Consider the following 15,835-nt stretch of genomic DNA (forward strand, 5'->3'; position numbering starts at 1 on the left):
GCAATGAAGACTGCCATTTGCTTTTCTTGAGGAGTCAGTCTCTCACTTGTTCATATTCTCAAAACTATCTGACAAATATCAAAGTCTAAATAATCATGTTATTTTTCTTTCACTTATCAAGTAAAAGTTACATTCCATAAAAACAGTGGCTGGTTCACCCAGCCACTCAAAATAGTCCACAAATTATTTTCTCTGGGACAATCATCATAATATGTACTCAGCATTAAGTTACTTTAGGCCTGCTCCCTATTTCTTCACACAGAATATTAAACATGCGTAAATCAGTGGTAGATACCTTTAAAAATAACAATTTTAAATTTATCATTTAGGGCATTTATTTGAACTAGAATTTTTAATTTTATTCTAAGTGTAAGACAGTGAAGAATGCATTGACTACACGTACTGTTGGTGTCTCCACTTTGATTCATGCTGATGTAACTGCAGTTTTAACTATTTTGGCTCAATAGTACTCCATTTTGTATAAGCATCACATTTTGTAATCCATTCATCTGCTGATGGACACTTAGATTGCTTCCAAATCTTATCTATTGTGCACAGTGCTGAAACAACTTGGGAGTGCAGATATTATTTGATACAGTGTTTTTCTTTCTTTCGGGTATATACCTAGCAGAAGAATTGTTGGATCATATGGTAGCTTTATTTTTAGTATTTGAGGAACTTCTAAATAGTTGTCCGTAGTGGTTATAATAAGTTACGTTCCTACCAACAGTGTACAAGGGTTTCCTTTGCTTTACATTCTTGCCAGCATTTGTTATTGCCTGTCTTTTGGATAAAAGTCATTTTAACTGGGGTGAGGTGATGTCTCGTTGTAGCTTTAGTTGGATTTTTCTGATAATCAGTGATGTCGAACACTTTTTCAGATATTCCTTTGCCATTTGTACGGTTTTTTTTTGAGAAAAGTCTATTCAAAAATTTTTGCCTGTTTTAAAAATTGAATTATTAGATTTTTATCTATAGGGTTTTTTGAGCTCCTTATACAATCTGGTTATTAATCGGTTGTCAATGAGTAGGTTGCAAAGATTTTCTCCTGTTCTGTGGTTTGTCTCTTCACTTTGTTGATTGTTTCGTTTGCTTTGTAGAAAGCTGTGTAACTTGATGTAATACCATTTGTCCATTTTTTTGTGTGTTGGAACAGCTAAAATATTAAGATAAATTTCTTGGCTTTAAGAGCTCTTATCTCAAATTAATTATATATCATCACTATTTTTTGAAGTAAGAAATATTACTCTATAATTAAAATTATTCAATTACTAGAATGACTCAACTAAAATGATATGATGAAGAAGTGTAGCTGGCTTCCAATTACAATGGACTATGGACTAAAAAAGAACACATAAAGCCTATATCTGTAAACAAACAAAAAAAACAACCAAAAGGACTAGACAAAACTATTTTCTGACGTTACCCAAATGCCAGATTAAGACTCTGGTCCCGGAGAGAAAGGAAATAAACAAATTGATCTCTACCACTGCCTCAGTTTTCTTCCAAGAAACATATTCCAGAACACTTATCAAGAAAGGAGATTCTCAACAGAACATGTTAGTTACACTGACTTACAGACAAAATGATGCACTTTAGGTATAGAAGTTGCTCCAGAGAGAAGGAAGGAAGCTATATAGGAAAAGGGTTTTTAAAATAACGTAATTATTTAGACTTCGGTATTTGACAGATATTTTTGAGAAACTAATTAATTAGATTGACACTTCAAGAAAAACAAATGGCAATATTCATTACCAGTAATAAAATGTGAGCTTTTTTTTTTTTTTTTTTTAGATGGAGTCTCGCTCTGTCACCAGGCTGGAGTGCAGTGGTGTGATCTCGGCTCACTGCAATCTCTGCCTCCCCGGTTCCAACAATTCTCCTTCCTCAGCCTCCTGAGTAGCTGGGACGACAGGTGACAGGTGAGTGCCACCATGCCAGGCTAATTTTTGTATTTTTAGTAGAGACGGGGTTTCACCATGTTGGCCAGGATGGTCTTGATCTCTTGACCTCATGATCCTCCCACCTTGGCCTCCCAAAGTGCTGGGATTACAGGTGTGAGCCACCACACCCGGCCAAATGTGAGCTTTTCAGTAAACATTAGAATTGTGGAAACCTTATGTCTTCTATTGTGATCTTGGCAAATTCAAATAAACCATGTGCTTATGGCCAATTGCTTTCAACCAAAGTGCCCACATGCAAGCAATAATAATGATAATAGCAATAAAATTCTCCACACCATATACAAAAATTAAATAAAAACAAATCACAAGACCTAAATGAAAAACCTAAAACTATTTATATAAAAGAATTAGGAGAAGGGCCTCATGATCTTGGGTTAGATAAGGATTTCTTAGATTCTTCCTAAAAATTATGATCAACAATTTTAACAGACATTTTACTACAGAAGATGTATAAAAGATTAGGACACACATTTAAAGATGTTCAATGTCATTAATCATTAGAGAAATGCACATGAAAAGCATAATAAGATACCATTACACACCCGCTAGAATGGTTATGGAAGAAGGAGACAGAAAATACCAAGTGTTGGGGAAAATGTACACAAATGGGAGCCCTCATGCATTACTAGTGGGAATACAAAATGGTAAAGTTACTTTGGAAAACAGTTGGGCACTTGAAAATTTTGACATAAACTTATCATACAGCACAACAATTCCACTCATAGAAATCTACCAAAATAAGTGAACACACAAGTCCATGCAAAGACATATATGTGAACATTCACAGCAGCATGGTTCATAATAGCCAATACCTAAAAAGCACACAAATGTCCATTAACTGGTGAATTATTAAAAATATGCAGTATAGGGAAAAATTGTAATAGTATACAATAAAACTTAACAAACTACTGATACACGCTGCATCATGTATAAATCTAAAAACATTGTCTAGTGAAAGAATTCACATATCGCATGATTCTATGTATATGAAATGTCCAGAGAAGGCACATTTATTGAGACAGAAAGAAGATTAATGCTTAGGGTAAGAAAGGGGATTGACTGAAAAGGAACAAGTTGGAAATTTCTGGAGTGACATGAATGTTCTAAAACTGAATTGTGCAGATTTGCACAATTGTATACATTTAGTAAAATTCACTTAATTGTACATTTACAATGGGTGATTTTGGTACCAATGCTATACTACAAAATCTGTAAATAAGACTGGCATTTCACAAGATAAAAAGATCGTGGCACTAAAACTTTTCAGAATCTGTATGACTCAGTAGTCATATTCAAATAGGTGTTTTATAACATTTCCCAATATTTACATAATTAACAATCTTTCCCAAACTTGCTGGGATATTTCCCAATTAAAAAAATGGAAATAATTAAATATAAGTGAGAGCAGTGGTTTGGCCAAGGTTGTATGTGTTACGTAAGCCCTAAACATGACATCAAGTTAATTGGCTTAGTTACTTTAAATTTTACTTAAGCTAACAACTTTCTCAAAAGCAATAAAGAAAGTAATATTTCAGTACAATTCGTCTTCTCTACTTTTTAATTTTCTTTGCTATTCTGTTTCTGTGCCAACCTTTGTTTTCAATACAGTTAAAGTGACACTATTTCTAATCTTTCAGTGGGACTTTATAGGTCTATATTAAGAACACATGTTCCTCCTTCATTTCATTTCCTCTTATGCTCTCTTTTACAGTGTTTGTTAATAAATTTTGTCTTTACAAAAATCATACAATTTTTAAAACCTGAGTAAAAGATTAAAAGGAGAAAAAAATCACCCTTGATCACTCACTAAGCTTTTTCACATAAAATTTAAGCACCACTGATGCTGACAGTTTCCTGGTTTTGCCAGAAGATTCTAAGGGAGATTTTTTCACACGTCTATGTCATGACTTCAACCAGCTGGTAGTGATTGTAAAATTCAACTGATTGTAAAATGCATCTAGATTTCTTAGAAGTGAATAGGTTGAAAACATGCATATTGATAGGGTTTGGCTGTGTCCCCACCCAAATCTTATCTTGAATTTAACTCTCACGTGTCATGGGAGGAACTTGGTGGGAAGTGATTGAATTATGGGGGTGGGTCTTTCTTGAGCTGTTTGCGTAACTACATATTTGAAATATGAGTTAATTTCATGTTCCTATTTTCATACATGCTTGAAATTATTAAAAATCACATATATATATGTTTTTTATAAGAAATTTAAAGTGTTCTACTACCAGTAAAAAGCCAGGCTTTGGATCCTCTATATGCCTTAGATTTCATGGAATTATATTGGTGTTTATGACTAATTTCACAGTTGACAGAAACCGTTAGCTACAGTATCACTTTTGTCATCTTGTTGTGTTTCCACAAACCTCTGGATTTTTTAATTTAATGACTTCCTCTCAACATAAAATATAAAATCCCTCTGCTAAGCTGTTCCTGAGACAAAGCGTCTCACCAAAATAAATGATATGACTTCCTAACCTTTCATAAACTTTTTACAATGGGTGTCTAAAGTTCTGAAGTTGGGACAAACTTCATAAATTTCCATTGTGAAATGAAATTTGCACATTCAATCAGAGGCAAAAGCTTGCCTCTAAATCTAATTCAGTTGGCAAATCACTTGAGCCCAGGAATTTGAGACCAGCCTGAATAACATGGTGAAATGTGATCACTACAAAAACACTAAAAGTAGCCAGTCATCATGGTGGCACCTGTGGTCCCAGCTACTCAGGAGGCTGTGGTGGGAGGACTTTAGCATCATTGTAGTCCAGTGTGGGTGACAGAGTGAGACTTTGTTTCAATAAATAAATAAATAAAAATAAAGTATTTGCCAAAAGACCTTCTGCTCATTCTTTTTGGAGGAAAAAAAAACATGAGTAGATTTATCATTTATTCAGTGTTAGTAATTAAAAATTACTTCTGTCCCTATAACATTTATAAAATAAGAGAAAAAAAACTCCACTTATCACTAGGACAATTAGATAGATATTCACAGTTTATACGTTTTGATTTCAAATTGTAAACATTTATTCTTCACAAATAGCATTTTTTAAAATGTAAAACTGGCAATATATTATGAATTAGTTTTTAAAAAAGCGGACTCAATCTTCTGAGGTGGCTTCCATTGGAGCTACTGTTAAGGCATGCAATGGTGGATGGAAATATTTGACACTCTTAAACCTCTGAATCCTGAGTTAAATAAATCTCATAAGAAATCATAATATTTATGCATCATGCTTTTATTAATTTGTTTACACTATAATATGCTCCAGAAGATTTAAGGAGAAAAAAGATTAAAAGATGTATAAATAATATACATCTAATTTATGGTCTTGGCAATAGCTTGTCTTAAAAAAAGTATAGAATATATGACATAAGATTATTTTTGGAATTGAATACTTGAAAATATTAATCACTGTTGCTGCCATGTGTGTGTGTGTGTGTGTGTGTGTGTGTGTGTGTGTGTGTGTGGTGTGTGTACATACCTGTCTGTATGCAGCTGCAGCTACACTTCAATACTTCAATCAGGGATTGACAATGCTTTCTTGCCTACAGTCTGGTAATGTTTGACTCATGGGTGTTTATCTTTCAACGGCTTTACCCACTCCTCCTTGAAATACCTTAGATAATAAAAATTATTACATATTAAATAAATATTTCTTGCATTCAATTGAATTTAACTTGAATCTAGGAATAAAAGGAAAAAACTGTCATAATTTAGTACATTTAGTTTCAGGCAAAAAATGCAGCAAGCTAACATTTCACACATTTGTCTTTGTAGAATTAAGAAATACAAATAAGTGATTTTGATTTCTCAAATGATCACTTCTAAGTCCTTGGTACTTAAAGTAATAATACAACTTTAAAATAATTTATCAGTAATGTTCCCATAATCTTAAATTTTATTGAGACTCTTGTGGTTGAAGAAGAAATTTCTCAAGCTGTGAGTTATTTTAAATTTATAAATCTTATTTAGCCACAAGCTATGATAAATTTTTCTCCTTTTTTTTTTTTTTTTTGGAGGCAGTTTTGCTCAGTCACCAAGGCTGGAGTGCAGTGGTACAATCATAGCTCACTGTAACCTTGAACTTCTGGCCTCAAGAAATATACCTGTCTTAGCATCACAAAGTGCTGGGATTATAGGTGTGAGCCACTGTACCCAGCCAGATTCATTGTAAACAAGAAATATATTGTGAAGGATGGAACAAAGTATTTTGATGTATTTTATTGGATATGCCTCCTAGAATTATACTTATTAATATTAATATTTATTTTATTAAATTGTAAGAAAATTTGCACATGATTAAATTACATAAATTTAATTGTACAGAAATGACTAGAAAGAATACAGAAGCCTATATTTTTTTTTTCGGAGACAGGGTCTCAATATGTCACCCAGGCTGGAGTGCAGTTGTGCCATCATGACTCGCTGCAGGCTCAATCTCCTGAGTTCAAGCAATGCACCTGTCTCAGCCTCCAGAGTAGCTGAGAATACGGGCACTTGCTACCATGCCCAGCTAATTTTTTGTATTTTTAGTACAGGCAGGTTTTCACTATTTTGTCCAGGCTGGTCTTGAACTCCTGAGTTCAAGTGATTGCCCCCTCAGCCTCCCAAAGTGCTGGGTTTACAGGAATAAGCCGCCATGCCCAGCCTGAAGGCATTTTTTTTTTTTAACATTTCAAAGCAGCCGCTTTTTTCCAAAGACTTCAAATGTTAGTAATGTTAAATGGCAGTTTTATGCATGCACTGGGAGAATAGCAAAGCTTCCATGTGTAATTGATTCAAGATTCTGGCTGATTATACTTTGCTACTTTTAATCAGATATCTAATGAGTGTGATTACTGGAAAATATTTTCTATAGAATGTTTGAAAAATTCTTCATTGCAATAAGTCTGTTATTTATGGTACATAACTTCATGATGGGAAAAAGTGTAATAAACCAATGTTTTCATTAAGAGTGCATTAACATAAAAAAATCCTTTACATTACATAGCTTATCTAATTTTTATCAACTTGATCTAAAAAAATACTTTTCCTAAAATTGATCATTTGTGCAATAAACATAGCAGACATGTTGCGTGTAGTTTGCTTGGATGGAACTTAAGATGTCTCTGAATGCTGGCAAGAAGCTAGCAGCTAAGGGAGCACTCTCTGTATCTACAGTTCCAAGACATTCTTTGTGGGCACAAAAAGCTGCTACTGCCCTTGCTCTGTGCAGATAAGAGATGGGAAAGACTTTCTGTCCTGTTACTCTGAATGACATTTTTATTAGTACCCTCTGGCGACTAACAAAAGACCAAACTCCACACTCTTCATCTATAGACTCTGACTTTCAAGTTTCTTCAGAAAAATACACTACGAAAACATGTGTTCGTCAAGCCAAGTTTGTTGGAGTTCTACTTAGAGAAATTATAAAAAATTGAGTGCACTGTTTCTTGTTACCTAGGACTATAAATTACTTATTTTCAATTTAAAATTCTGTGTGTGTCTGTGTTATAAAATTTGGCAGGAAACGTGGGCTGAGCCTACCCTCTTTATTCATTTTCTCACTGCCCCTGCCATTGATCGATACATGGATGATAATCACAGCTACTTCCAGGATAATCGTTGCCAGCAATATTTATCAACAGCTACTAGCATATCATCAACAGAAGGAATTTCCTCGAGTGACCTATCGGTTGATGATGATACTCCAGTTATTTCTCTAGTATATAATCAACTTATACCATTAATAAAATAATTTGCTTAAAATTTCTCCACAAATACTGAATATCAACTTCTGGGCCTCAATAACAAAAAGATCTACTATTGAGTTTCAGACAAGTGTTACTAAGAAATTCTTAGATGAGAGTGATAATTGATACCAGAAAAGGAAAGAAGAGCCTCCTACAATAAGTAGGGCTTGAGTTTGATAAATCTGCAGCACTTTGTGCTGTGAGATATTTTTAAGACTAAACAAGAGAGGTAGTTTCATAAACTGTGCCTTTATCAGTAAGATCTAATCTTGACTACAATATATTACCCCCCATTAAGAAGATGGAAAGGTTAAATACAAAATGTTTATCACACCCATCTTTACTTTTGAAGAAACTGCTGTATAAAGAAGCCATGTAATTTGCTAAGTGTGATACAGTTACCCTCAAGCATCCAGCCATCCGGCAGAGCAGCATAGGATTTAAGAAAATAGACTCTGGAGTCAGCCCCTTGAGTTTGCATTTCTGTTCATTCTTTTCTAATTGTGCACACCTGGACAAGTTATTTAAACTCCTTGTGCTTCATTTTTCCCAACAAAGGAAAAAGGGCATTAAAGTACCTAATCCCTGGCATTGCTACAAGTTATTAAATATTTTAAACTAATACATGTAAAACAGTGCAAACTGAGGTATGAGAAAATGAACGTGTTCAAGAATAAATGATAAGTATTTTTACTAGCATGAAACCAAAGCTCTCTGACTCTAAAGCATGTTTGTTTTATCACTATAAATAAATGTTTGTTTTTATTTTTAAAAAGAGAAGGAAGGAAAGCAGGAAGGAGAGAGGGGAGAGAGAACAAGCAAGACAAAAGAGACCAGTAAGTTCAGATCCAACTTTTGTCACATAAAATCAGCATTTTTCATCTGAAAGTGGTAATCTTTAAACGGGAAGCCTTTTAACCTCTATGTGGATCTGATTAGGTTACTTTTTGACTTTAATTGACTGGGAGATGTATTTTTATCAATTTATTGCTATCACAATATTTCCTCTGCCTCTTTGCATTCAGTTTAAACCCATTTTTTGGGGTTGGACATGTCAACTTCTATAGATTAATTTGCCTTCATTAAAAATGACAATTCAGAGTTAATTATAGTAAAATCTCATAGAGATTATCAGATGCAATTTAGAATTATATTTGACTTAAACTGTCACTGAAAATGAAATCTAAATGGTTTCACTAAATGATTACATGGGAATTATATGCAGAAGTATTGTCATAACTCAGTCTTAGTAGTGAGGCCTATCGATACAGTGCATGTAATATTTGCCCAAAAAATTTCAATACTGTGTTACCCGGGAGCTACTGCAGCCAGAAATATTGAAATTTTTTTGTTTTTGTGATACACAATATTATATCCTGTTTCAGCAGAAACTTATTTTTCTCAACCATTAAAATATGTGTTCTGTATGCCTATAGTTCTTTCTGTAAGGAGAACAAAGACAAAAAAGTCACAGAATCCTCAAGTCAGAGAGATAAAAAACTGGAGCAAGACACATCCACAGACAGCATTATTTCAAAGCCCACGGGTGAGGAAATAAGTATTTCCTTAGAAACAATTGATAAATACCTAAACTCAATATTCCAGAATGAACATAAGCAAAGGTAGGGACTTAATACTTAGATCTGTGAAACAAGATGAGGACATCATACAAAAATGCTATGGGAGAATAGCCATGGTTTGTTTAGTCTTAATAGTCAAAGGGGATTACACTGATATCTCAATAAAAAAACTGGATAGTCATATAACCCATTGCATATCCTTTAGATTTTGTTGAACTTAAGCATATAAAATAAACAAAAAGTATTATATTTCATCAATTTTAAGAGACACATTTTCCCCAAGTAAAACTGGAGTAAAAATTGGAGTAGCTATTATAATCTAAGGTACCCTGTCATAATAATTAGCAGTATTGTTTCCTTCCTCCTGCCCCTCCCATTTTCTAAGAGATACATTACATCTGGAGTGCATTGAAGGTGGACAGTAAAAAAGCAGGTATTGGAAGCAAGGAGCAACATAAAACAGGCTATTTGAAGAATCCAAGAGAGAGATGATTATAATTTGAACCAGAGGGTAATAAACATTAACATTCTAGTGATATTTGGTAAGTAACATTTCAAAATGTAGTCAATCCAAATTATTCAAAGATTTAATATTTATGAATTTTCCTACTCACTAAATTATTTGTAACCCCAATAGCAATACTTGTGCTGCTTTCATGCACGTTCATGTACATGCACAGAGCCAGGAATAATGTGAGTTGCCCAACATCCATGTTCCTAAGTTGAGGTCAAATAAAGTGATGCTGCTTTCTTGTTTCAGTGGTTACACTATAAACAAATCTTTTCATGGTTTATTTAGTACCATGTTTTTTGCCTTTCATGGTTTTTGCGTTTCATGCTTTTGGTTTGTGATCTTGCTGTTTAAAATGGCCCCAAGCATAGTGCAGAAGTGCTGTCTAGTGCTCACAGGTGCAAGAAGGCTGTGATGTGCCTTATGGAGAAAACACCTCTGTTACATAAACTTTGCTCAGCCATGACTCATAGTTATATTGGCTGGAAGTTCAATGTTAATAAATCAACAGTGCATATTAAATAAAATGCCTTTAAAAAGAAACCCCCATAAAACAAAGTTATATATTGATCAGTAAACAAAAAAAGCTGTAACCAAAGGCTTACAGAAACTATTCTCCGTGTAGGAGCAATGGTTTAGTATTTCCTAACTCAGTGTTTTTGTTAACTTCATAGAACACATTATCCTGAATAACAAGTATCGACTGTATTCTCACTTCTTATGGAGTGTGAAAGAGAAAGAAAATAATTTCTCCAAACTTTTTGCACTAGTCCACTGAAATGATTGAATTGTCATCCATGGTTATAAAGAGTATTGCGGATAAAGCTGGTTTCAGAATAAACAAGAATTTAGTTTTCATCGTGTTGTGCTACAAATGTCTATCACATGACCAATAGGACGTGGTAATAAGAAAGTTATGTAAACAAATAGGAGTTTGAGATGGAGAGTAATTGACTGAAGTTATCTATTGCTGATTCATCACCATAGAGAATGTAATGCAATCGTTGAATCTGGATAAAATAACCAAAAAATTTAGTGTAGTCCAATGCAAGTCAAGGTCTAAGTTTTGCATTGTTATGTTAACTTGTGCTTTGTAACATTAGTCAGAGTGAAGAGAAGATATAATCAAAAGAGACTAAACTGGAGCAATTACTGAGAAGGAATGAAAACAGAGTTTGATGTCCTAGAATACAAGTTAAATATATATGTGTATATATACACATACACATACATATCAAGGATGAGAAAATAAGTCATTGCTGTGAATTAAGTAAAAAAGAAGATGACATATAATTACTTGCTGGATTTAGCAACTTTAAGGTCATTGCTAATCTAGTAAACCCTGATTGGAATGCACTGAAGAGAGACTAGAATAGGAATTAGAAATAACTCTCTTGAGAATTTTACAATGAAAAGAGGAAAGAAGAATATAACTACAGAGTAAAAGGGGTCAAAGAAGTGTCTTTCAGGTATATTGTTTTTAACACAGTCAATAAAATCATGTTTGCATACTGATGGGAAACATTCAACACAATTACAGAAAAAAGTAATGAGTTAGGAAATAAAGAGAGGTTTGCTGAAGCAATATCTTTAAGTAAATGAATAAACATGGGACTTAGCAAGCACATATGTGGGGGAACAGAATTTAGATAGAAGCATCAGAATGGTCAGTTACAGATGCAAAGATGGGATTTGTAATCTTTAATGAGGTTCATGGACATATATTTAAAATTAAATATGAAATTTAAATTTAAGTTAAGAGTTAAGTTTGCTTTATGCATTTTTCCACCTATATGTAAGGACATAGGTGCAAATTTAGAGTAGACAGTGTTGAATCAAACCAGGGTTGTGGTTTTGTCAAGAGAGGGTGAGGATGTTAAAGAAGAAAGAAGAATTGAGGGATATGTAAAGGAGTAATTATGAAGGAACGAAACATCATTGCCTGAGATACCTTAAAAATAGACTTTTGAACATCACAACTGTGGGGAGTGCGGACTCAAAGCAGGAGAAGGTATGGAGAGAAGCAGACACTTAAGTTAGGAAAGAATGGTTAGGATATTTAAAGGAGTGCATTCCTCAGTTGTATACAGCTCTCTGAGACTGTGTGGCCAGCTTGGGAGTGATCAATGCAACTCTGAACAGTCTTTACAGTAAGTGAGCAGAATTTAACTCTTCTCTCCTTATTTTCAGTGGTCAATTTTGTTCCACAGAGTGAGCACTAAGTTCCTGAGTTTATTGAGTCGTGTTACCTGGCCCTTCTGGTAACCTGTGAGGAAGTCTGATCCCTCAAAACACAGAGCTTCAGCTGAGCCTGTGAGTAAAGGAAGAAATTATGTCATTTCTACATGGATTTGGCTGGGCTGCACAGGACCCTGGATCTGCTGCTTTCTGATGTTTTATGCAACAGAGCCCATGATGAACTGGTACAAGAACAACAACAGAAGTGAAGATTGATATAACCCACTGTACATCCTTTAGATTTTGTTCTCTTTAAGTATACAAAATGAACAGAATATATTAGATTTTATCAATTCAAGTGTAGGAAACTGCAGAAATGTGAATATGTGGCTACCGGTGGATACCCTGAAATTGCCAAAATTGCCAGGCAAAATTCCAACCTTTGATCAGATACACATTAATTTAAATAAAGAATTCTTAATAAGTTAAGGAATATATGGAGTAAAAACAAACTCAGAATTAGTCTTGGTTTAGGCATAATTCTTAATTGTTCAGTGGAATTCTCTGGACCTGCTTTTGCTTTCTGAAGACTGCAGATGTTCTTGGCTATACTGTACATAAAAAAATAAAACCAACCAACCAACAAAAAATGACATAAAATTTTAAAATCCCCAAAACAAAATCTATGAAAGAAAAATAAAAACTAGAGAATAAATAAAGGAAACTATCCAAAAAAGTAGTATTGAAGGAATGCAAATTAAACAAGATATCATTTTGGCTTTACTCTAAAATTTGCAGACACAGAAATTATAATATCAGTTTCAATTTATGTAAAGTATGTTGTAAATTGACCCAATTTTTGCAAGATAAATTTTATTGTATGTATCAAAAACCTTAAGTTGTTTGTAAGGAAATATTGGGTACATTTGCAATATTTTTGCAGAATATAACTTCTTGAATTTTTAATTTAACTGAACTAAATTACAAATGTCCAAAAATATTGTTTGAGTTGTCAAAAATAGGAAAAAAGAAGAAAATACTTAAAGCACATTCTAAATGATACTGTAAAGATAATTCAAATGTGAAACTTGAGCAAGTATTTGAAAATCAAATACAATTAAAAATCAAATATTTGAAGAGAAAATACTTCAATATTTCTCTCAGATTTTTAAGAGAAAAATATAGAGGCAAAAATGATGAGAGGACAGATGGCTAGGGATTTACAAACATATAATTGCTAAGCAATCTATGAAGAGAAACAAAATTAGGCATAAGAAAAGAATTAGATAAATAGACAAAATGCATGATATTTTCTATTTCCTGTTTTGTTAGGCATGGTGACAATCGCCCTGCAGCAGACAACTCTAGCAATAGCATGAAATCACTGATGAGAACTGATACTCAGAAAAAACTTTAAGGTTTAAATAAATTGCATAGTTTGCTGCCAAGATGTGTTCAGCCATGATTTTCTTTTGTTCTAAACGCTCAGAGATTGAATAAACATGTTTTCTTTGGAAAGAAGAGATGACTAGAGAGTTGACCATCATTCAGTCCAATTTGGAATAACCTATTTTTTATTATTTCAAATAAGCAATAATATTTACTTTTAATAAAGAACATTTTGAACATTACAGCTTTTCTTCACAGTCACAATTTCTTTTATCAAACAAATAACAAATAGTCTAATATAGAAGATTCCCTCAAGAGAAAGCTAAAGGGAAGTGGTAGATTATGTCAACATAATATGATTTTTTTAAAGAATTAGGAATAAATAATTCAATCCATGAATAATATGATGATTTTAACCTGAAACTAAATGTTTTATAGCATTAAATATGCAAGTACTAACGCCAAAACAATGTAGAAATTCCACATTAATTTTAATCCTCTATTGTAATTTGCAGCAGACCAAATAAAAGATATATTTTTATGATGATCACATGCTGCATAATCATTATAGGCATTCAAAACTAAGTAATAAACATTCATAACAAGTAATAAACCATTAATTAATATCCCAATATTAATTTGATAAACATTTTTGAGTTCTTCAGATTGATTTATATATGCTAGTCAAACAACTGATATATATTTTTTATGTACTTGGAAGGACACACATAATTTAATTCACTTAGATTTGCATGTTATATGAAAATTAAACAAGGCTCCTATTGGTTAGTATTTTTGAGGTTTTATATTAAATTGGCTATCATGGGATTTTAATATGTAGCCAAATATATTCAAAATCTTACTGAATATAACAAGTACACTGCTCTTTTAATTCTTCATGCTGTAATGTATGCTTGCACGAGATTGGAACTCCTTTTTCCTGATTTAGTTAAGATTGTTTAAGACATTGACATTGACTATAAAACCTGGCTGTTAGGTTCTCTTGGAGTTTGTGTGATTTTCAGAAAGGAGAGAAAGGAGTGGCACCATTAATATTATGTAGTGAGTTTCCCAATACCTTAGAGAAAAGTAAAATTGTAGTTATACTGAATTTGCTTTAAGAAAGTGAGATAATTGAAAGTCTTTCTAAATTTGAATTTTTAGGTTTTGATAGCTGCCTGCTACATAGTTATTATTGCTGTTTTTCATATTAAATTATCTTATACACATTTGTCAGGTGACATATTTCCACTTTATTTTCTGTGTTTCCAAATCACTAAATTATTACTCTGTTTTCAAATCCTTGTATCATGAATAAATAAAGGCATTTTATTATCTCCCCATATCAAAATCCCTCCTGCACCCCACTCTTACCTTGCAACAACATAATATTTTCAAATATTAGGGATTTTACGTTAGTTTCCAAGACGTGCAATATTGTGCCAGAACCCCAAACAGCTGAAAAGCACCAAAACATAAACATAAACACTGTCTAACATAAGTAGAAATGTACAAGTTACAGATGGAGTATTTCCGTATTTATATCAAACTTATTTGATACTTTTGATTTTTCTTTTCTTTCTCTTGAGACTACGCAGAAGGAATAAGATAGAAGGAATAAGATGTAACAGATATAAGGAATAAGATGTAACTTTAACTAGATAGAAGAATAAGATATAACAAATTGACATGGAAAATTCATATAGATCAGACACAAATTTTCAGTTATTTCCTAAATAATTACACTTGCAATTTAAAAAATTAACTCTTGGAAGAACTAAATATTAAAGTTTTAATAATACCATTTTTTAATGCTGCATCAACACTAGAAAGAGACCATTGTGTGTTACAAGCACTGTCAATGACTAAGTAAATAATTAAATACAATTAAAATGCCAAAAGCACAAAGCCAGTGGTCTTAGAAGTGTTAGTTATAATTAATTAGGTTTTGTTAACTTTTAAAAATGGGAGTAAAATAGAAAGAAAATACATTTAGGAAAGTTTCATGAGTATTTGGATTCCTAAAGATAGCAAAACAATGACAGACTGAAATCCAAGTTACGGATTTCCACTAAACTACCTATTTCAATCTTCAGCAAGTCTTTTTGACTACGTGTTATATTGCATTTTATTGTGTTAGACCTGAGCTTGAAAATAGCCTATCATTTACAGGGGTGAATTGTTGAAGAATATCCCGAATTATTCCCTGAGGGAGCAATTATAATTGTTGAAGGAGGATAAGTAAGAATAGAAAAAGTATCCATGTCACAGGTCACATTAAATTCAGCATTGCCCATATGGGTGTTGGAAGATAACTATGGGAAAATTGTAGGTATAATTTCTGCTGTATTTGCAGAGTTGTTGATTGAAGACATTGGTTTTGAATAGAAATGTTACATTTAGGTTGAGATGTCCAAAGGGCAGCCCATTTTCTTGGTGAGTTCTTCACTCTCTGCCGCTCAAGCATAGTGCT

This window comes from Hylobates moloch, unplaced genomic scaffold (assembly GCF_009828535.3).
Source record: "Hylobates moloch isolate HMO894 unplaced genomic scaffold, HMol_V3 SCAFFOLD_3, whole genome shotgun sequence".
Taxonomy (NCBI): Eukaryota; Metazoa; Chordata; class Mammalia; order Primates; family Hylobatidae; genus Hylobates; species Hylobates moloch.